The sequence below is a fragment of the Schistocerca gregaria genome, chromosome 3 (assembly GCF_023897955.1).
Source record: "Schistocerca gregaria isolate iqSchGreg1 chromosome 3, iqSchGreg1.2, whole genome shotgun sequence".
NCBI lineage: Eukaryota > Metazoa > Arthropoda > Insecta > Orthoptera > Acrididae > Schistocerca > Schistocerca gregaria.
The window spans coordinates 278123623-278147721 of NC_064922.1; the positions used below are offsets into that span (position 1 = coordinate 278123623).

The following is a 24099-nucleotide window of genomic DNA, read 5'->3' on the forward strand; positions in this document are numbered from 1 at the left end:
CACACACATTTTTGTTAATTTGTTTCATAAGTATTACATCTGAATGGACGTGGTCGAAGTAGCAGACACCATATATATAGATATGGCGATGACGGCCAATGATCCCTTCAGTGCAGATGCATACCACGCTCGAACCCTTGCTGGAATTGGCGAAACACCGCGAATAATGAGGATAATAGACAAGGGCCACTACGTCAGTAGCGTGTGGATAAGTTGAGACTTGGGTCTGACGGGAGGGGTGCTGTGGTAGTGCGTGCTGTTGCGATACCCACTGTGTCCGGATGGCTTAACGGTGCCGGCATGGTAGCTCAGAGTGTTCAGTAGAGTATACGAATATGGTATCTGTTCTTTCAGACATGTCCGAAAGAACTGATACCACCTTCATATAGTCAAGGCTAACCGGCCATTGACCTCCTTCTGTGCGGAAACACACGCATTACTCGAACTCTTACGGGACTCGGTAAAATTGTATGCCGCGAGTAATTAGTGTAATGGGCAGGGGCACTTGGAATGTAGTGTGTGGCCCTTAAGTTTACAATGTGGGTCTTACAGGGAGCGTGCAAGAGGTAAATCGCTGCAGTCGCACTATCCTCTGTGCCCTCGGTGGCTCAGATGGATAGAGCGTCAGCCATGTAAGCAGGAGATCCCGGGTTCGAGTCCCGGTCGGGGCACACATTTTCAACTGTCCCCGTTGATGTATATCAACCCTTGTCGGTAGCTAAAGGTCTTGATTCAATTATCATTTCATTTGTCCTGTAAAGGGCTGGCTGCCCTCTGTAATACTACTATTACTACTGCTGGCTGCCCTCTGTAATACTACTATTACTACTACTACTACTAATAACAATAACAATAATAATAATAATAATAATAATAATAATAATAATATACCCGATGACGAACAATGATGATCAAAATTAAGGAAAAAAATAATAAATCGGACTTTCTTTTTATGGGTTAGTAATTATGCTAGTGTCATCAGCAAACAGTGTCAGTTGAGCATCTTATTTGACGTAAGAAGGGAGGTCATTCACACACATCAAGAACAGGAGGGGACCCATGATCGAACCTTGTGGAACACCTAATGTAATTTCACCCCAGTTAGATGAAGTGAACCACTTGAAGCATATAAAGAGACTTTTTGCTTCCTGTTCTGTAGGTATGACTTACACCACTCATATCCTGTTCCATTTATACTATAGAATTGTAATTTCTCTAACATAATGTCGTGGTTCACACAATCAAATGCTTCGGATAAGTCACAGAATATTCCTACTTGTGACATTATACTATTTAAAGACTCTGTTATGTGAACAGTGAAATTGTATATTGCTGTCTCAGTGGACACAGCATTTCTGAAATCCGAACTGTGATTTACTAAGTATCCCATTACTGTTGAGATGGCTAACCACTCTTGAGTACACTACTGTCACAAAGATTTTTGATAATTCTGTAAGCAAGGATACTGGCCGGTAATTATTGACATCTGTGGTTTCCCCCTTTTTGTAGAGAGGCCTGACAATGGCACATTTTAACCTGTCTGGCAAAATACCCTGAGTCAGTGATGCATTACATATGTGACTCAAAACATCAGCTGTAATTGCTCCACATTGTTTTAATAACTTGTCAGAGATGTCATCTACTCCAGCAGAACATTTATTTTTCAAAGATTTAAAAATTTTCCTTATTTCACAAGAGGTTGTTAGATGAAACTTAAACTGACTAAAATTTTTCAAAACTGACTTTCCATGTACTGCCCGGCTTTTTCTTTTGAAGTATTCTCACCAATTTTTTCTCCTACACTTACGAAGTGATTGTTAAATACACTACTGGCCATTAAAATTGCTACACCAAGAAGTAGTGCAGATGATAAACTGGTATTCATTGGACAAATATATTATATTAGAACTGACATGTGATTACATTTTTACGCAATTTCGCTGCTTAGATCCTGAGAAATCAGTACCCAGAACAACCACCCCTGGTCGTAATAACGGCCTTGATACGCCCGGGCATTGAGTGAAACAGAGCTTGCATGGTGTGTACAGGTACAGCTACCCATGCAGCTTCAACACGATACCACAGTTCATCAAGAGTAGTGACTGGCGCATTGTGACGAGCCAGTTGCTAGGCCACTATTGACCAGACGTTTTTAGTTGGTGAGAGATCTGGAGAATGTGCTGACCAGGGCAGCAGTCGAACATTTTCTGTATCCACAAAGGCTCGTACAGGACCTGCAACATGCGGTCGTGCATTATCCTGCTGAAATGTAGGGTTTCGCAGGGATCGAATGAAGGGTAGAGCCACGGGTCGTAACACATCTGAAATGTACCACTGTTCAAAGTGCCGTCCACAAGATGTGACCGAGACGTGTAACCAGTGGCAGCACATACCATCGCGCCGGTTGATATGCCAGTATGGCGATGACTAATACACGCTTACAATGTGCGTTCATCGCCATGTCACCAAACACGGATGCGACCATCATGATGCTGTAAACAGAACCTGGATTCATCCCAAAAAATGACGTTTTGCCATTCGTGCAGCCAGGTTCGTCGTTGAGTACACAATCGCAGACGCTCCTGTCTGTGATGCATAGTCAAGGGTAACCGCAACAATGGTCTCCGAGCTGATGGTCCATGCTGCTGCAAACGTCGTCGAACTGTTTGTGCAGATGGTTGTTGTCTTGCAAACGTCCCCATCTGTTGACTCAGGATCGAGACGTGGCTGCACGATCCGTTACAGCCATGCGTATAAGATGCCTATCATCTCGACTGCTAGTGATAAAAGGCCGTTGGGATCCAGCACGGCGTTCCTTATTACCCTCCTGAACCCACCGATTCCATATTCTACATCTACATCTACATCCATACTCCGCAAGCCACCTGACGGTGTGTGTCGGAGGGTACCCTGAGTACCTCTATCGGTTCTCCCTTCTATTCCAGTCTCGTATTGTACGTGGAAAGAAGGATTGTCGGTATGCTTCTGTGTGGGCTCTAATCTCTCTGATTTTATCCTCATGGTCTCTTCGCGAGATATACGTAGGAGGGAGCAATATATTGCTTGACTCTTCGGTGAAGGTATGTTCTCGAAACTTTAACAAAAGCCCGTACCGAGCTACTGAGCGTCTCTCCTGCAGAGTCTTCCACTGGAGTTTATCTATCATCTCCGTAACGCTTTCGCAATTACTAAATGATCCTGTAACGAAGCGCGCTGCTCTCCGTTGGATCTTCTCTATCTCTTCTATCAACCCTACCTGGTGCGGATCCCACACTGCTGAGCAGTATTCAAGCATTGGGCGAACAAGCGTACTGTAACCTACTTCCTTTGTTGTCGGATTGCATTTCCTTAAGATTCTTCCAATGAATCTCAGTCTGGCATCTGCTTTACCGACGATCAACTTTATATGATCATTCCATTTTAAATCACTCCTAATGAGTACTCCCAGATAATTTATGGAATTAACTACTTCCAGTTGCTGACCTGCTATTTTGTAGCTAAATGATAAGGGACCTATCTTTCTATGTATTCGCATCACATTACACTTGTCTACATTGAGATTCAATTGCCATTCCGTGCACCATGCGTCAATTCGCTGCAGATCCTCCTGCATTTCAGTACAATTTGCCATTGTTGCAACCTCTCGATACACCACAGCATCATCTGCAAAAAGCCTCAGTGAACTTCCGATGTCATCCACCAGGTCATTTATGTATATTGTGAATAGCAACGGTCCTATGACACTCCCCTGGGGCACACCTGAAATCACTCTTACTTCGGAAGACTTCTCTCCATTGAGAATGACATGCTGCGTTCTGTTATCTAGGAACTCCTCAATCCAATCACACAATTGATCTGATAGTCCGTATGCTCTTACTTTGTTCATTAAACGACTGTGGGGAACTGTGTCAAACGCCTTGCGGAAGTCAAGAAACACGGCATCTACCTGTGAACCCGTGTCTAAGGCCCTCTGAGTCTCGTGGACGAATAGCGAGAGCTGGGTTTCACACGACCGTCTTTTTCGAAACCCATGCTGATTCCTACAGAGTAGATTTCTAGTCTCCAGAAAAGACATTATACTCGAACATAATACGTGTTCCAAAATTCTACAACTGATCGACGTTAGAGATATAGGTCTATAGTTCTGCACATCTGTTTGACGTCCCTTCTTGAAAACGGGGATGACCTGTGCCCTTTTCCAATCCTTTGGAACGCTTCGCTCTTCTAGAGACCTACGGTACACCGCTGCAAGAAGGGGGGCAAGTTCCTTCGCGTACTCTGTGTAAAATCGAACTGGTATTCCATCAGGACCAGCGGCCTTTCCTCTTTTGAGCGATTTTAATTGTTTCTCTATCCCTCTGTCGTCTATTTCGATATCTACCATTTTGTCAACTGTGCGACAATCTAGAGAAGGAACTACAGTGCAGTCTTCCTCTGTGAAACAGCTTTGGAAGAAGACATTTAGTAATTCGGCCTTTAGTCTGTCATCCTCTGTTTCAGTACCATTTTGGTCACAGAGTGTCTGGACATTTTGTTTTGATCCACCTACCGCTTTGACATAGGACCAAAATTTCTTAGGATTTTCTGCCAAGTCAGTACATAGAACTTTACTTTCGAATTCATTGAAAGCCTCTCGCATAGCCCTCCTCACACTGCATTTCGCTTCGCGTAATTTTTGTTTGTCTGCAAGGCTTTGGCTATGTTTATGTTTGCTGTGAAGTTCCCTTTGCTTCCGCAGCAGTTTTCTAACTCGGTTGTTGTACCACGGTGGCTCTTTCCCATCTCTTACGATCCTGCTTGGCACATACTCATCTAACGCATATTGTACCATGGTTTTGAACTTTGTCCACTGATCCTCAACACTGTCTAAACTTGAGACAAAACTTTTGTGTTGAGCCACCAAGTACTCTGAAATCTGCTTTTTGTCACTTTTGCTAAACAGAAAAATCTTCCTACCTTTTTTAATATTTCTATTTACGGCTGAAATCATCGATGCAGTAACCGCTTTATGATCGCTGATTCCCTGTTCTGCATTAACTGATTCAAATAGTTCGGGTCTGTTTGTCACCAGAAGGTCTAATATGTTATCGCCACGAGTCGGTTTTCTATTTAACTGCTCAAGGTAGTTTTCAGATAAAGCACTTAAAAATATTTCACTAGATTCTTTGTCCCTGCCACCCGTTATGAACGTCTGAGTCTCCCAGTCTATATCCGGCAAATTAAAATCTCCACCCAGAACTATAACATGGTGGGGAAATCTACTCGAAATATTTTCCAAATTATTCTTCAGGTGCTGAGCCACAACAGCTGCTGAGCCCGGGGGCCTATAGAGACATCCAATTACCATGTCTGAGCCTGCTTTAACCGTGACCTTCACCCAAATCATTTCACAATTCGAATCTCCGTCAATTTCCTTCGATACTATTGCACTTCTTATCGCTATAAACACGCCTCCCCCTTCACTGTCCAGCCTATCTCTGCGGTATACATTCCAATCCGAGTTTAGCATTTCATTACTGTTTACGTCTGGTTTCAGCCAACTTTCTGTTCCTAGTACTATATGGGCGTTGTGACCGTTTATTAATGAGAGCAGTTCTGGGACCTTTCTATAGACGCTCCTGCAGTTTACTATAAGCACATTAATATTGTTATTCCTTGTTGCATTTTGCCTACTGCCTTGCCGCGTCTCAGGAGGCGTCTTGTCGGGCCTAGGGAGGGAATTCTCTAACCTAAAAAAACCCCATGTGCACTCCACACGTACTCCGCTACCCTCGTAGCCGCTTCCGGCGTGTAGTGCACGCCTGACCTATTCAGGGGGACCCTACATTTCTCCACCCGATAGCGGAGGTCGAGAAATTTGCACCCCAGCTCTCCGCAGAATCGTCTGAGCCTCTGGTTTAAGCCTTCCACTCGGCTCCAAACCAGAGGACCGCGATCGGTTCTGGGAACGATACTACAAATAGTTAGCTCTGATTCCACCCCGCGAGCGAGGCTTTCCGCCTTCACCAACTCCGCCAGCCGCCTGTACGAACTGAGGATGACCTCTGAACCCAGACGGCAGGAGTCATTGGTGCCGACATGAGCAACAATTTGCAGTCGTGTGCACCCAGTGCTCTCTATCGCCGCCGGTAGGGCCTCCTCCACATCTCGGATGAGACCCCCCGGCAAGCAGACAGAGTGAACACTGGCCTTCTTCCCCGACCTTTCCGCTATTTCCCTAAGGGGCTCCATCACCCGCCTAACGTTGGAGCTCCCAATAACTAATAAACCCCTCCCCCCATGTGCCTGCTCGGACCTTGCTGAAGGAGCTGCCACATGTCCACTCACAGGCAGAGCGGGCGATGCCACACGGCCAGCCTCCACATTGACCCTCCGCCTCGTGCGCCGCGAACGCCGCTGAACCCGCCACTCCCCTTGGGGAGAGGGTGGCCCAACCGCGCCCGGTACCCGCGAAGATGTCTCGACAGCAGGGACAGTGGGTGAAGCATGTAACACCTGGGGTGTACCATGCGACGCACCAGACTCCCCACTGCCGCTACACTCCGAGGCAGCAGCCTGAAGACGGCTGACCGCGGCCATCAACACGCTAAGCTGTTCGCGAAGAGTGGCCAGCTCCTCCTGCGTCCGTACGCAGCAGCCACACATCCTATCCATCCTAAGAAGTCAATTTACTATAGAGTGTGAATAAACTTTTAAATAGACTGCTAATTCACTAAAGGCGGTTGATTATTGACTAAAGTGTGATTGCTAACCCTCCTTGTAGAAAACAAGGAAAATAGCACTACCTGTCTCTGGACTGTATTCAAAACAAACACTAGCACTACTAGCACTATGGCTGACTGAAGGGACTCTCTGACTGTATTCAAAACAAACACGAAATCTATGGAACACTTAATAGCACTCGACTATTAAAGCTTCCTAAAAGCAAAAACACGCAGAAGAAGAAGTGACAAGTAAGAAAAATACAGTTAATACTTAAATTAAGGTAGCTCGCTGCACAGCAGACGTGAAGCAGACGGCGGTTAGGGCGACACTGACACTACTGGCACTATGGCTGACTAAAGGGACTCTCTGACTGTATTCAAAACAAACACGAAATCTATGGAACACTTAATAGCACTCGACTATTAAAGCTTCCTAAAAGCAAAAACACGCAGAAGAAGAAGTGACAAGTTAGAAAAATACAGTTAATACTTAAATTAAGGTAGCTCGCTGCACAGCAGACGTGAAGCAGACTGCTAACAGTCATTGGATCTCGACCAACGCTAACAGCAATGTCGCGATACGATAAACCGCAATCGCGATAGGCTACAATCCGACTTTTATCAAAGTTGGAAACGTGATGGTACTCATTACTCCTTCTTACACGAGGCATCACAACAACGTTTCAGCAGGCAACGCCAGTCAACTGTGTATGAGAAGTCGGTTGGAAACTTTCGTCATGTCAGCACGTTGTAGGTGTCACCACCGGCGCTAACCTTTTGTGAATGCTCTGAAAAGCTAATCATTTGCATATCACCGCATCTTCTTCCTGTGGGTTACATTTCCCGTCTGTAGCACGTCATCTTCGTGGTGTAGCAATTTTAATGGCCATACCAAGTAACACAAAAACAACATTTCTTCCTTTTTAATATTGCAGACGCAGAAGTAAAAAAAGCCTGCCATTGAACTTTTCTGCCAAAGGAAGTATGTATCTACTACTTTCATAATAAATTCGATACAGTATGCTACGGACATTCCACCAGGTGATCAAAAAATCAGTACAAATTTGAAAACTGAATAAATCACGGAATAATGTAGGTAGAGAGGTACAAATTGACACACATGCTTGGAATGACTTGGGGATTTATTAGAATAAAAAAATACAAACGTTCAAAAAATGTCCGACAGATGGCGCTTGATTTGATCAGAATAGCAATAATTAGCATAACAAAGTAAGACAAAGCAAAGATGATGTTATTTACAGGAAATGCTCAATATGTCCACCATCATTTCTCAACAATAGCTGTAGTCGAGGAATAATGTTGTGAACAGCACTGTCAAGCAAGTCCGGAGTTATGGTGAGGCATTGGCGTCGGATGTTGTCTTTCAGCACCCCTAGAGATGTCGGTCGATCACGATACACTTGCGTCTTCAGGTAACCTCAAAGCCAATAATCCCAAGGACTGAGGTCTGGGGACCTGGGAGGTCAAGCATGACGAAAGTGGCGGCTGAGCACACGATCATCACCAAACGGCGAGTGGAAGAGATCTTTCAAGCGTCTAGCAATATGGTTGTTTTTTTGTTATTCTAATAAAACCCCATGTAATTCCAAGCATGTGTGTCAGTTTTTACCTCTCTATCTACATTATTCCGTGGTTTATTAAGTTTTCAAATTTATACTGACTTTTTGATCACCCGGTACCTGCCTTTATACTGAGTTCCACTGTTGTATTGGCTCCCGCGCAACGCCGGTGACAGCCCTTGCGTGGTACCCACCTGTATTGTAGACGTAAGTCGACAGTGATTGGTTACTATTTAGCAGTTGTCCGCAGCTGATGGTTTTGCGGTAGAGTTTTCGCTTGCTTCGTACGGGTTCCCGGGTTCCATTCCCGGCGGGGTCAGGTATTTTCTCTGCCTCTTGAGGAGTGGGTGTTGTGTGTCCTTCATCATCATTGACTCGCAAGTCGCCGAAGTGGCGTGAACTAAAAAGGACTTGCAATACGGCGGCCTCAGTTTCCCGTATGGGGGCCTCCCGGCCAACAATGCCATACAATCATTTCATTTAGCAGTTGTCAAATAGTGGGGCCTAGCGAGCGTCCGCGAGCGACGGGAGGGTCTCGAAGGTCAGAGACCCTCGGGTCGCGCGTCGCCGAGGTGGCGTGATGCCGATGCGGCAGCCTGGCAGCGCCGCTGCTCGCCGTTGCGCGAGTTAGTGGCAATTACTGACGCCGTAATTGGCGCTGGACGGCGCACGGTTCGCTGCACTTCTGCCGGCCGCACTACGCCGGCTCGCTCTGGTCCGCTGCGCGTTTTAATAATCGACTGCCACAGCAATTAGCGAAAATTCGGCTTTAATAATTGCGCACTAATATGTCAGCGCTCTAAATTTTTGGGGAGCGCGCCAAACACCGAGTTGCTCCGTAGCGCTAGCGTCGTCTAGTTTCCCATGTCCCTCGCCAAAAATATCCTCTTATCTCCCCCCCCCCCCCCCCCCCACCCTTTGGATGATCCTATCCGCGAGGTTTTATTAGAGCGTGAAACACAATTTCTTCGTTTCGGTGTTAGACTTTAAACTGATTTACAAACTGCAGTGACGCACCGAAGCACGCCCAGTGTCCTGAAGAGGGCTGCTAACATGTCCCGCAGCGCACGTAAAAAAAAAAATGCAGCAGCCAGAGGAGGTGGGTAGGTCGTGACGGCGTATCTGCATTATCGCGTTCGTACCGCGTTTTATTACCATTAACTAATTGTGACAGAATCGGTAGTTGAATTTTGTATTGTCCACTGAACGATAAAGCGCCGAGCGGCGATGCGTGTATTGTGCACCCGAATACACACAATTTCTGCAGCGGCAGGGTGTATAAAACATCTCAGAAACATTAGGGATGTATTTTTAATATAAAAATACTAAGAGCTCTGTGGGAATTCCACTGTTAAGTGCAGAGGAGAGAGCAGATAGATTGCAAGACTACATGGAAGGCCTCTATGTGGGGGATGGTTTGTCCGATCATGTGATAAAAGAGGAAACAAGAGTTAACAGGGAAGAGGTAGCGGATACAGAATTTAAAAGGGCCAACAAGGCAGATGGATAGATAACATCCCATCGGAATTTCAAAAATAAATGGGGGAAATGGCAACAAAACGACAGTTCACCTTGCTGTGTAGAATGTATGAGACTGGCAATATACCATATGACTTTCAGGAAAACATAATCCGCATAATTCCGAAGAGAGCGAGAGTCGACAAGTGCTAGAATTGTTGCGCACCAGCTTAACAAATGGTTCAAATGGCTCTGAGCACTATGGCACTTAACATCTGAGGTCATCAGTCCCCTGGAACTCAGAACTACTTAAACCTAACTAACCTAAGGACATCACACACATCCATGCCCAAGGCAGGATTCGAACCTGCGACCGTAGCAGTCGTGCGGTTCCGGACTGAAGCGCCTAGAACCGCTCGGCCACCGCGGCCGGCACCAGCTTAACAGCTCGTGCATTCAAGTTACGGAAAAAAATACACAGAAGAATGGAAAAGAAAACTGAGGATCTGTTAGATGACCAGGTTGGCTTTAGAAAAGGTAACGACACCAGAGGCAGTTCTGAAGTTGCGGTCAATAATGGAAGTCAAGACTGAAGAAAAATCAAGAGACGTTCAAAGGATTCGTCGACCTGGAAAAAGCGCTCGACAGTGCCAAATGGTGCAAGATGTCCGAAATTCTGAAAAAAATTGGGGTAAGCTATAAGGAAAGAAGGGTAATATACAATATGTACAGGAACCAGTAGGGAACCATAAGAGTGGAAACCCAGGAAGGAAGTGCTCAGAGTAGAACGGGCATAACACGGGGATGTTGCCTTCTGTCTCCACTGTTCAATCTATACATTGACGAAGCAATGACGGAAATAAAAGGAAGGTTCAAGAGTACGTGTAAAATTCAAAGCGAACGGATATCAGTGACAAGATTCGCTGATGACATTGCCATCCTCAGCGAAAGTCAAGAAGAAGTACAGGTTCTGTTGAATGGAATGAACAGTTTAATGAGTGCAGAATATGGACTGAGAGTAAATCGAAGGCAGACGAAAGTAATGAGAAGTATCAGGAATGAGAACTGCGAGAATCTTAACATCTGAATTGGGAATTACGAAGTAGACGAACCTGAGGGTTTCCGCCACCTAGGCAGCAAAAGAACACATGGTCAGTGGAGCAAGGAGGACATACAAGGTAGACTAGCTATAGCAAAAAGGGCTTTTCTGGCCAAGAGAAGTCTACCGGAGTCAGACATAGGACGTTATTTGAGGAAGAAATTTTTGAGAATGTACATATGGAGCACAGAATTGTGTGGTAGTCAAACATGGACTTTGGGAAAACGGTAAAAGAAGAAAATCGTAACATTTGAGATGTGGTGCTACACAGCAATGTTGAAAATTAAGTCGACTGATAAGGTAAGGAAAGAGGAAGTTCTGCGCAGAACCGGCGAGGAAAGCAATATGACGAAAACACTGACAAGAAGGAGGGACAGGATAATAGGACATCTGTTAAGACGTCAGGGAATAACAGGGAACTGTATAGGCAAAAACTGTGGAGGAAGACGAAGAATGGAATATATCCAACAAATAATTGGGGACGTAGATTACATGTGCACTCTGAAATGAAAAGGTTGGCACAGGAGAGGAATTCGTGGCGAGCAACATCAAACCATACAGAAGACTGATGACTCAAAAATTATATATAAAGAGAGAGAGAGAGAGAGAGAGAGAGAGAGAGAGAGAGAGAGAGAGAGAGAGAGAGAGAGCGAAATATTAGAAGTTAGTACGAATAGGGTTTCCAAAATCATTCGTTAGGGTGGTATGAAAGGATTTATTATACTTGGCACAAAAAAGATATATTTACCAAACACATCGCTCGAAGTGGTCACCTCCTGCTTCCATGCATCCTCTCAGTCTGCGTTCCATACTTAGCAGTACATGCGGAAAACTCTTGGTGTGTTCCACCGTATTTGGTTGACTCCATCTTGGATATGCTCCCTCAGACCCATGCCCAAATGTAAATAAGGAAGTGAGTAGAAACGCATATTTAAGGTAAATTACACAAACAGGAGTCAGTACAGGGAATTCCATTAATACCCCCATGAGGAACGCTTTTCAGACAAACATTTGTATGAATTTTTTCCAATGTTAATGTCAAGAATAAATCGCTAAAGTTTCTGACACCCTTTTCTGTACACCCTCTATTGCACAGTGATGTTAATTTCTGACGAATGTATTAGCTGTAGGGGAGAATGTTGTGCCTGGAGGATAGCGTACCTACAAATGCAGGATGTTTATGTTTATTGGACGGTACTTCACTCTAGTGACTGACTTTAGAATCACATGAAGAAATGCGCACTAGAGACAGCCATAAGCAGTTTACAGCCTTTTATACAGTTTTTGTTGTTGATAGACATGAGATTGTGATTTCTGCAGCATTTATAAACGCTTGACGTACTACACATTTAAGTGCAGTATAACATATCAAAGCTATTTGGATTATGTTGTCAGTTCTTCATGTACAGAATTTTATGGTGAATAAAATGTATATGTTTTTAAAACTGCCTGTACAGGCTATAACGGGTATAAATACCCATATTTTTATGTGATACCTTGACATGTACACAAATCAGTGTGTTGATTGTTTTTTCTCTGCATAGAACAGTATATTGCACGAACACATTACGAACTTTAATACCGAATGTTTTCTGCACGGTTCTAACTGTACCTCTAATTGGACTACGCCTGTTAATATGGAATAAGCGTTTTGCGCGCACGCGTCCACACTTCAACACCTGACCTGCTGCCCAGGGGAAATCAAGCATTAATGGCTTGCTCTTGCCACATGTACTTGGAGGTACTAACCATCCTAAAAACAATGATTTGTAATAGTTATAGTTATTGGTCTGCAAATAACATAAATAGTTATTTAATGTTGTCCAGTACACTGTCCTCAGTCCCTAATAGAAATATCAGTACTCATACCTGTTGCAGCCGGTGTAACATGTTGACATTTTAAGCCGTACTTCGTCCGTCGTACACCGTCTTTTACCTTGGAACAGAAGGTGGTCTTTTAACGAGGAACATACACTATGTGACCAAAAGTGTCCGGACACCTGGCTGAAAATAACATACAAGTTCGTGACGCCCTCCATCGGTAATTCTGGAATTCAATATGGTGTTGGCCCACCCTTGGCCTTGATGACGGCTTCCACTCTCTCGTTCAATCAGGTACTGGAAGGTTTCTTTGCAAATGGCAGCCCATTCTGCACGGGGTGTTGCATTGAGAAAAGGTACCGATGTCGGTCGTTGAGGCCTGGAACGAAGTCGGCGTTCCAAAACATCCCAAAGGTGTTCTGCAGCATCCTGGTCAGGACTCTGTGCAGGCCAGTCCATTACAGGGATGTTATTGTCGTGTAACCACTCCACGACAGGCCGTGCATTATGAACAGGTGCTCGATAGTGCTGAAAGATGCAACGCCATCTCCGAATTGCTCTTCAAGAGTGGGAAGCGACAAGTTGCTTAAAACATCAATGTAGGCCTGTAGTGTGATAGTTCCACGCAAAACTACAAGGACTGCAAGGCCCCTCCATGGAAAACACCATAACACCACCGCCTCCGAATTTTACTGTTGTCACTACACACCCTGGCAGATGACGTTCACCGGACATTCGCCATACCAACTCCCTGCCATCGGATCGCCACATTGTGTACCGTGATTCGTCATTCGACACAACGTTTTTCCACTATTCAATCGTCCAATGTTTACGCTCCTTACACCAAGCGAGGCGTCGTTTGGCGTTTACCGTTGTGATGTATGGCTTATGAGCAGCCGCTGAACCATGAAATACAAGTTTTATCACCCCTCGCCTAACTGTCATAGTACTTGCAGTGGATCCTGAGATGTCTGCGTATTACACATTACGACGGACACCGTCAGTCAACAGACGAGGTCGACCTGTGCGCTTTTGTGCTGCACGTGTCCCTTCACGTTTACGCTTCACAATCACATCGGAAACAGTGACCTAGGATGTTTAGGAGTGTGAAAATCTCGAGTACAGATGTATGACACAAGTGACACCCAATCACTTGACCACGTTCGAAGTTCCTGAGTTTCGCAGAGCGCCCCATTCTGCTCTCTCACGATGTGCAGCACAATGCACCTAATAAGAAAAATGTATGGTTTTGGGGTGTCCGGATACTTCTTATCACACAGTGTATGAACTTAGGTTCTTTAATGTCGTAATAATTTTACATGCCATAAAAATGGAAACTGGTTTTAGTTTTCAGTTGCTTCTATTTCAAAATGTATTTAACTTGTAACTGGTTTTTGATAATACGTCTGCTTAATTTGATTCAAAATGCTGATTACTGGTATGTAGTAGAGTAATAATGTAACAAATAAACGATTAAATAAAATACTTGACAAGATTTTCTCGACTGCAGTGCTTTTAAGTTCCAAAAGAATACTTGTTCCGTAAGTGCATGACTGTGTTGTACCTTGAACATGACTTCACTTTTCGAAAAACCTTAATTATCCAAACTAATTTTCCGTACTTTCAGTAAAAGCTTGTAGAACATAAATAGTGAAGGCTGTCATTTAAAAATGGAATAAGACAATATGTTAAACGTCCATTACAGGGCTGTCTATAGGCGAAAATTTGAAAGTGGACCAAGGAACAACACTCTGCCCCACTGGAAGCGAACACTTTACATCGTTACTGGTGGAGTTGGTGCCCTAAAACTACTACGGTTAAGGGCCAATTGTACAGACGTGCAGCGTTAATATGTTCCTATGAGTAGTTTTACGTAGCGATAAAAATGCACTCCACAAATTAGCAAGGGGTGTGCACGGGTTTTCTCTGCCTCGTGATGACTGGGTGTTGTGTGATATACTTAGGTTAGTTAGGGTTAAGTAGTTCTAAGTTCTAGGGGACTGATGACCATAGATGTTAAGTCCCATAGTGCTCAGAGCTGATTTGTGCACTGGCATCTATTGTATCACGGCTCGGCGCAGCTTCCCAGTGTTGAGCATATGCTGCCACACAATGCGCCTAAACTAAACTTATCGTTGTTTACACCGAGCGAGGTGGCGCAGTGGTAGCACACTGGACTCGCATTCGGGCGGACGACAGTTCAATCCCGCATCCGGCCATCCTGATTTAGGTTTTCCATGATTTCCCTAAATCGCTCCTGGCAAATGCTGGGATGGTTCCTTTGAAAGGGCACGGCCGACTTACTTCCCCATCCTTCCCTAATCCAATGAGACCGATGACCTCGCTCTTTGGTCTCTTCCCCCAAACAATCCAATCCGTTATGTACAGTAGGTGCTTTAATTTACGTCCAAGTGTGGCAAAGCCGCACGACATCTTCTGATCGTCATATCAAACACGAGTCGAAATCACAAACGGAATTCTAACTCTTAGAAAATACAGCGATTGTTGGCGTACTCCCTGTCTTTCAATACAGTTTGAAGAATCACGGAAAACCTAGATCTGGGTGGCCAAACGAGGATTTGCATCGCCCTCCTCTGGAATGTGAGCTTAGTGTGTCTTAACCTCTGCTACACATCAGTCGGTTCGGAAAACATTTCACCTAGGAAGAATATTTAGCAATAGTGAAAACACAAATCGACAGAAACATATCTTCAGCTCTCCGGAATGTGTGTGTAGGTAATTGCTATTCTCGTCTCACATAAACGAGAAAGAAAAGACGTATAAAGGCAACGAGAAAACTAGATGTAACGTCTTTCGAGAAGCACCTGCGAGTACGATCTAAGTTTTACGATCAAATTTTGCTCGCAGATTAAACTTGACTCTTACAGGCGCCGTAAGACGCGCGAAGTGTCCGTATTTTCGCCCATGCTTTTCCGACGGCAGTCTGGGAGACCGTAACGTAACGCCAGGTTTAGGGGCGGGTCTGGGTTTCATGGCATCTGAGCTGTATTGGTGGGCGCGATGCTCACTAATCAATTAGCGCGACGTGACTCGAATTCAAGACGGGCGTAGCTAACAGGGTGCCGTTAACCTGCCTTCCTTTGTGCGTGTACTTAAACAGCCACTCCGCACCGCCGAATACACTAGATTCCCACTTAGCAATGTCTTATCACCGAAATTACATTCAATAAAATGACACAAATTTATTTTCAGTATGCACTTTGATAAAAATATCAATCGTGGACAAGGTGGCTGTGTCATAAAGCCGTAACGTGGTTTGTGTTCCAGAATTAATACTAATAAATATGAGGTATTCAGTTCACTCTTATGTCAGGAAGGCAACGACCTTGCCGCAGTAGTTACATCGCTTCCCGTGAGATCACCGAAGTTCAGCACTGTCGGGTGTGGTCGACACTTGGATGTGTGGCCATCCAGGCCACCATGCGCTGTTGCCAGTTTTCAGGGTGCACTCAGCCTCGTGATGCCAACTGAGGAGCTGCTCGACCGAATAGTAGCGGCTTCGGTCGAGAATACCATCTTACGACCGGAAGACCGGTGTGCTTACCCCATGCCCCTCCTATCCGCATCCTCCACGGAGGATGACACGGCGGTCGGATGGTTCCGGTAGGCCACTCGTGGCCTAAAGACGGAGTGCTTATGTCGGGAAATGATCATGTGTGTGTCAACAAGTCATAAGTCGGCTCCTTGAGTTCCACTAATGGTATCCAATCTCTACACGATAACCGTCCATGTCCCGTCTACCAAAGAATAGTGGTTGTGCTAATGAGGTTGGCAGTTTGTACTATGACCACTTACGCACCTCGCACCTATGTGAGGAAAACGAAATCATTGGCGCAGTCGTTGAAGAGGATACCGACAGATGTGATGGTTCCAGCAAACTTCCTTCGGCATCTGAAACGAAAATTAAAGTCTCGGGAAAAGCGTATTTAGCATGCCTTGCAGATGCTGTCACTCTAGTGTTTGAAGAAACGGTTGATGTTCAGGCTACACTTACGGACGCATCAATACTTAACCGCGCAACGTTACTGTACGTGCTTTATTCGGAGTAACGCCTATTAGAAGTTGTAGTGTGGCGCAACACACCAAATGCGAAGTTGTATCGGCGTGGTTTGCCTGTAGGCAGCAGCTTATGAAAGTGTGTACTACGTTTGCTTACAGCCTCAGCTGCTTTTAGGGAACATCATGCACAGCTGTTGTAGGCATATATAGTTCCCTTGGAGCCTTTCGGCTGACTTCCTTCTGTTGTGTACGAAATCGAGGTAATCATTCTATACCTGTTCATCATAAATAAGCTATCCTACACATGTATAGTGTGCACCGTTGTAAATGTCCTGGAAATGTATTGTGTTTTATCATTCTTCATACTTCAGAACTGCCGTTACACTGTAATGATCGATGAATATTTGTCACACTACAGCATCACTTTTACATTCTTTTGGCCATGATATTTTAGTAAGTCAGGCGACCTTGTGCATACAGGTCCTACATCCGGATTTTGGAAGCCATATTTCGGTATGCTACGGAGGGTATTTATTGCAACAATACCATTTGTCTTCTTACCCCTTCCACTCGCGAATGATGCGCGGGAAAAACGAGTGCCGGTAAGACTTCGTGTGTTGTTGTTGTGGTCTTCAGTCTGAAGACTAATTTCATGCAACACTCCATGCTACTCTGTCCTGTGCAAGGCAGTCGAGCAAGGTCGAGACGAGTAGCATAAGAGGAGCAACGAAATTGCGTATTTCCGGTACCGGGATCCAAACCTGGCCTCCTGAGTGAGAGCCAGATATCCTATCCACTAGACCACACCAGGTAACGACACAAGCGCGTCTCCAGCGAATACAGCAAGCAGTCTCTTCATCTCCGAATAACAACTGCTACTTCCATCCTCCTGAATCTGCTTCCTGTATTCATCTTTTGGTCTCGTCCTGGAAATTTCACCCCTCACACTTCCCTCCAGTACTACACTGCTGATCCCTTGATGTCTCCGATTTTGTCCTATCAACCGATCCCCTCTTCTACTACTCAGGTTGTGCCATTAATTTCTTTTTCTTCTCAGTTATATTCATTACCTCCTCATCAGTCACGCGAGCTACGTATTTGATCTTCAGCATTCTACTATAGCACCACATATCAGAACGTTCTATTCTCTCCTTGTCTAAACTGTTTATCATCTACGTTTCACTTCCATGCATGGTTACTCTCCACAAAAATACTTTCAGAAGAGACTTCGTAACGCTAAGTCTACATTCGGTATTAACATAATTCTCCAGAAACGCTTTTCTTGCCTTTGCCGGTCTTGGTTTTATATCCTCTCCACTTTGGCCATCATCGGTTATTTTGCTGCTCAAATAGCAAAACTCATCTATTACTGTAAGTGTCTTGTTTCCTAATCTACAGTAATTACCTCAGCATCACTTGATTTATTTCGACTACATTCTGTTGTCCTTGTTTTACGTTTGTTGATGTTCATCTTATATCCTCCTTTCAGACTTGGTATGAGCTCCAATCTGTGAATTTTTTCCGTCTCATATATATATATGTCCATTGATAGTGACCGGGCCAAATATCTCACGAAATAAGTATCAAACGAGAAAACTACAGATAACGAAACACGTCTAGCTTGAAGGAGGAAACCAGATGGCGCTATGGTTGGCCAGCTACATGGCGCTGCCACGTGATGATCTGATAACCACTCTGTGATGTGACTAGACAAAATTCTCGGATTTCTTATTCGAATGACTACAGGTTCAGGTTGTACGACAACAGAAAAAAAATATATTTAAAATTAGTAAAGTCGAATTGTTGTGTCTCCACAAAAATATCTGAAAATTTGAACTAGAATAATTATTATTCACATAAATATGGGGACTGATATTGCAATAAAGTATTCACATTTTGAATGAAAGCTAGTTCAATATATTGGAAATTATTCAGAGCTACCGACAACGAAGAAAAAAATGATAGCCGCGCCCGCGTTTTTTGTACCCATAGTATAAATATTGCCGTATAGACTCTCTGGTCCTTAATCGATATATCAGTTATATGGTCCTTTATACAAGCATACACAAAATTTTATACACAAAGAAATTTATAGTAAGGAGATCTTACATGTACAATCCACAGGACGGGTCTCGACGCTGTAGTTTCTCCACGAGATCGCAATTACAATCAGTTTAGTATAATCTATTTAGTTTATCAGAGAATTAATCCTCAATTAATTTTTTTCTTGAAAGCTCACATTTTATTTGTGTTTACGTTCAGGTAAATGTATTTCCGATAAAGGATTCAGCCCTGATGAATCTGCTTTTTCAGCCATACATGTTTCGGTGAAATTTCAGCATCATCAGCGGGTTCATTTTGTTTTCTTAATAGAACACACTAATTGTTCATCTAGCTGTCTTTTGTTAGCACTATAGTTGATATTTATGTACATTTTGTTATCAGCAATGTTTGTGGTTTCACATTGCAATGTTTCATCGAAAAAAAAATTGCTCTGAGCACTATGGGATTTAACATCTGAGGCCATCAGTCCCCTAGAACTTAGAATTATTTAAACCTAACTAACTTAAAGACATAACACACATCCATGCCCGTGGCAGGGTTCGAACCTGCGACCGCAGCAGTTTCAACGAAACTGTATTCGCAAATGCACTGTGTTATTGTTAACGAAGTGTTCAACTGTCAGTTGTTGTGGATAACTCATAGTTCCTCACGAATATGCATCACTCGCGTTACACCTGCATCTACGTACATGCACTGTTAGCCATTGTACGGCGAATATCGGAGGATCTCTTGCACTCCAGGGTAGTCATCCCCTTTCCTCTTCCATTCGCAAAAGGAGCGAGAGAAAAACTACTGCCTTCATGCCTCCCTCCGTATGAGCCCTAATTTCTCTAATATTTCTTCATGGTCCTTACGCGAAATATACTTTAGCGGCAGTAGAATCGTTCTGCAGTCAGAGCAAATGCCGGTCCATGTTTTCCCGATAGTCTTTCGTGAAAATCACGTCGCCTCCCCCGCATGAGGTACGGTTTGAATTCACGAAGCATCTGTGTAATGTTAGCGTGTTCGTCGCAGGAGCGATAAGACATCTAGCAGTCTCTAAATTACTTAGGTGCCTCTCTTTAATACAAGGGTGTCCAAACTTTTACCTGGGCCACATCGGAAGAATACGAGTGTTTTTTGGGCCGCACATGATATACTTAACAATAACAGCAGAGCAAATAAAAGAGGAAAAAAAAAAGAAAGAGATGCGGAGAGAGAGAGAGAGAGAGAGAGAGAGAGAGAAAACAACGAATGGACGAGTGAGAGTTGGCCTCATGCAGCTCGCGGACCGCTGGTTCGACACCCTTGATTTTTTGACCTGATGGGGTCCCAAACACTCGAGCAGTGCTCAAGAAAGATCGCACTAGTGTTCTATACGCGGTCTCCTTTATAGGAAAGCTACACTTTCCCAGAATTTTCTCAGTATATCTTCTTTACTATCGATCTTATGTGCTCGTTACATTCCATGGCAAGTCATGTAATTATCGCTTTCCCTGCCCTACAACATCACGTGCAGTTGTACTTTCTCGCTCCGAGAGACCTTCTGCCCTAGTGTCGGCTGCTGAAGACGTGGTGTACAGAGCGCGATGGCCGCCCTCTGAACGAGTGTGTCTGCGGCGCGGCGCGCAGGCGGTAATTATCGGGCCGCCAAACCGTTTGAAATCGCAGCGGTGGCGGTGGCGGTGCCCGGGCCGTGTTATCGACTGCGCCAGCGCCCGGGACGCCTCTCAGGCAGCGTTCGGCTCCGCGGCCCGCGAGCGCCCGGCCGCCGTGTCCCGCTGCCGCTCTCACCGCTGCCTCTCGCTCCCTCCGCGGTGCGCGTCGCTAGCCCCTCCCCCCTACCCCCACCATCACACCCTCTCACTCGCTCCGCCCGCGGTCCGCTACCGCCTTCTCGCTCCCGCCGCCGCGGTACCGGTGCACCGCTAACGCACTCAGGCCGGCCTCTGATCCCTCGCCAGCCGTGAATAATGAATGCGCGCCCAGGAAAGGGAAAAAGGCTTCTGCTCGCGGCGCGTTGCAGAAATGGCGTTGCCGGTGGTTAACTTGGAAATTCAGGAATTTCGCGCAGCGCGCCGGAGCTCCCGCCAGACTGCGTGCACAACCGCCCTTACGGAAGGGCACCGATGCGATTCGCACATTTGCTCAATTCCCATATATACGTTCTGAACCATTTCTCCTTTTTACGATTCGTGTCTGTCTGTATAAACGGGACTCTTGTATGATCGCTTTGTTGTCCGTCTGCCTGACAGCCTATCCGACTGTTAAGAACGTTTTTTTTTTTTTTTCAGAAAAGGGTAAACTATCAAGGCAAAGGTTATGTCATATATTAAGGTCTATGGTTCTTCGGAAGTATAAATATTTTAAACTTGTAAGTCAATGCAACACACCTGCCTAGTAAGCAGAAGATCCCGGGATCGAATCCAGGTCCGCTGATTCCGCGTAATGTCAAATGGTTCAAATGGCTCTGAGCACTATGGGACTTAACATCTGTGGTCATCAGTCCCCTAGAACTTAGAACTACTTAAACCTAACTAACCTAAGGACATCACATACACCCATGGCCGTGGCAGGATTCGAACCTGCGACCGTAGCAGTCGCGCGGTTCCGCACTGAGCGCCTTAACCGCGAGACCACCGCGGCCGGCCCGCGTAATGCCACGATGCAGCTGACGTCAGTAATCCCTTCCTTTTTCTTTCCTTTCTTCCCCCCTCCACCTTCAATTTACGTATAATGTATCACAACTGCGGTTTCCACGTGGTCTCTGCTCTTAGGACATAGCCGAAAAAAACATACACCGCGTATTCATTTAAGTATGACTTAGTTCAGTTTTTCCTCCGTGTTTACGAATAGGGGTTCGTTTTAATAGTGAACTTTGTGTCTTCATCAAAGTGCTGAAGTGCTCAGTAGCGAACCGACCGTGGTGGCCACTCTGCTCTAGGCGCTGCAGTCCGGAACCACGCGACTGCTACGGTCGCAGGTTCGAATCCTGCCTCGGGCATGGATGTGTGTGATGTTCTTAGGCTAATGAGGTTTAAGTAGTTCTAAGGTCTAGGGGACTGATGACCTCAGATGTTAAGTCCCATAGTGCTCATAGCCATTTGAACCATTTTTGCTCAGTGGCGTGGTAGTGGAAGAATACGACTGGATAAAAACTGATACTCAAGGTAAGTTCATTGTGATATATCGTTTCTGCAAGGATGATTCATATTCTGAAACTGCATTGATTAAAGAAATTCAAAGAAAATTAACGAAATATGACACACATTTCTCGGAAAAAGAAAACAACAAACTTCTGACAAGTGACGGTACACGTTTAAAAGCAAGATATTAAGTTACCAAATAACTTAAAAAATTGTCTTGTATGCTTTCTTCTCACGTCACCACAGAATTTATCGAAACAGGATCATTGGTGACTGGGGCAAACCAGCGGAAGAGGGAGACAAGAATTCAGTAAATTAAAAGAGTGGATGGTCATTTATTTCTCTGTAAATTTCTAATGCCCGTACCAGTTATTAACCTTTTGAAATCAACAAAAAAAACCAAAAGTACAAAAATTTCGTATTTAAGTAAAGTTTGAAAATACTTCATTTTTAGAAATATACTTTTTATTCGTTTATCTCCGAAATAAAATGCGTTATTTGTCTATAAATGTTGGCAAACCTAGTCATCGTTCATAGATAATGGAAAAGGCAGGAAAAAGTGAGAAAATAAAATTGCTCACACACGGAGACTTAATGAAAATAGTCATTCGGAGACATGTGTCAATCGGATGTCTCACTCAAACCCGGTTCAGAAACGGTTCAAATGGCTCTGAGCGCTATGGGACTCAACTCCTGAGGTCATGATTCCCCTAGAACGTAGAACTACGTAAACCTAACTAATCTAAGGACATCACACACATCCATGCCCGAGGCAGGATTCGAACCTGCGATCGTAGCGGTCGCGCGGTTCCAGACTGTAGCGCCTAGAACCGCTCGGCCACCCCGGTCGGCCTCAAACCCGGAAAATGAGTGAAAACATTCATATAGCTCACATGGCCGCAGAGACTAGTTTCATTCGGCTGTTTCATATGACAAAGAAAAGAAAAGTGATTTTTCAGGTCCAGATCAAATCGCACGCCATGTTTAAGACTTTTAATCTCGTGCGGTGCCGAGCCAGAACGTGACTTCTAACATATTTGTGATATGGGCTCATAAATATTTTCTCCACGTAGGACAATTTTTTCGAGGGATCCGCCGGACAAGATTATACACAAATAACAGCGATATTTGTTTCACTCAGCCATTTGTCACATCCAGTACGTAATTCGATGATTATACCATCATGGGTGTCCAGTGGTTATCATTCTGCTTACGTCTTGATTGCAGCATGCACCTGTTATGTAATGTGATCGATAATAAAGAGGTGAGAAGTTTAGGTGCCACCCTGCATTATTTACGAAACTTCGTCGCTAATTTTAATGTCTATTTTGTTACTGTTGGAACGGTGCTTCCATTCCCTTCATTTAAACAAAAACAGTAGTTAAAAGTTAGGTATATGTTCAGAGCAGGGTGCGCAACTCGAAATTTTCTGGCTGGCTGCGGTAATGCAAAGAACGAACACCGTGAAATACAGCATATCCGCAAATAAAGTCAGAGTCCATCGTACCGGTACCAAAAAATCCAGCTAAACACCAAACATAGTCGAAGCTCGCAGCGTAAGCGATCACCAAGAGGGCAGCCGCCGCGTGTGTAGTAAGCATGTAGACTGAATACGACACTGGCTTGTCGCTGTGTGGGCAGCTTTATCCCACTCCGGAGAGCACGGGATTACGCCACGTGACATGACGTGGCGGTGGAGGACGTGTTTGCGGGCTGCTGCTGTGTGCTCGCTGCCTGGGACGCCGCCGGTTGCGAGAGAAACTAAACAGTCCAGCTCCGTATGCCGCTATGTACAGCGGTTACAACCTGAGCTTCTGTTAAGAAAATGCTTTAAATTTCATCACACGTTGCGATGATCAACGTGAGTAGGTATGAAGTGCTATTGAAACTGTACTAATCTAACCCAAATCATCCCACGAAGTATCCGACATTATAGTCCGCTTAGAATTACTTGATAGTTGACGTATGTCACTTGCGGCTACACTGCTGCCACATCGGCTGCTGGACACCGCTTGGATAAGTGTTTAGTTCTGGCAATACCGGCCATGACCTTCCTCTTCTGTGCGGATGCACACATATTACCTGAACTCTTGCGGGACTCGGTATGAATGTCTTCCACGAGTAATGGATGTGTTGGGGTGGGGCATATACATCTATACATCTACGTGACTACTCTGCAATTCACATTTAAGTGCTTGGCAGAGGGTTCATCGAACCACAATCATACT

The 24099-nt window shown here is 44.8% G+C and overlaps 1 non-coding gene across 1 annotated transcript; it reads left to right on the top strand.

Annotated features, from left to right (window-relative positions):
- Positions 1-596: 596 nt before the first annotated feature.
- On the top strand, positions 597-671 carry Trnat-ugu (transfer RNA threonine (anticodon UGU)). The gene has a single exon. It is a non-coding gene; the product is annotated as a tRNA-Thr (tRNA).
- The last annotated feature ends 23428 nt before the right edge of the window (positions 672-24099 follow it).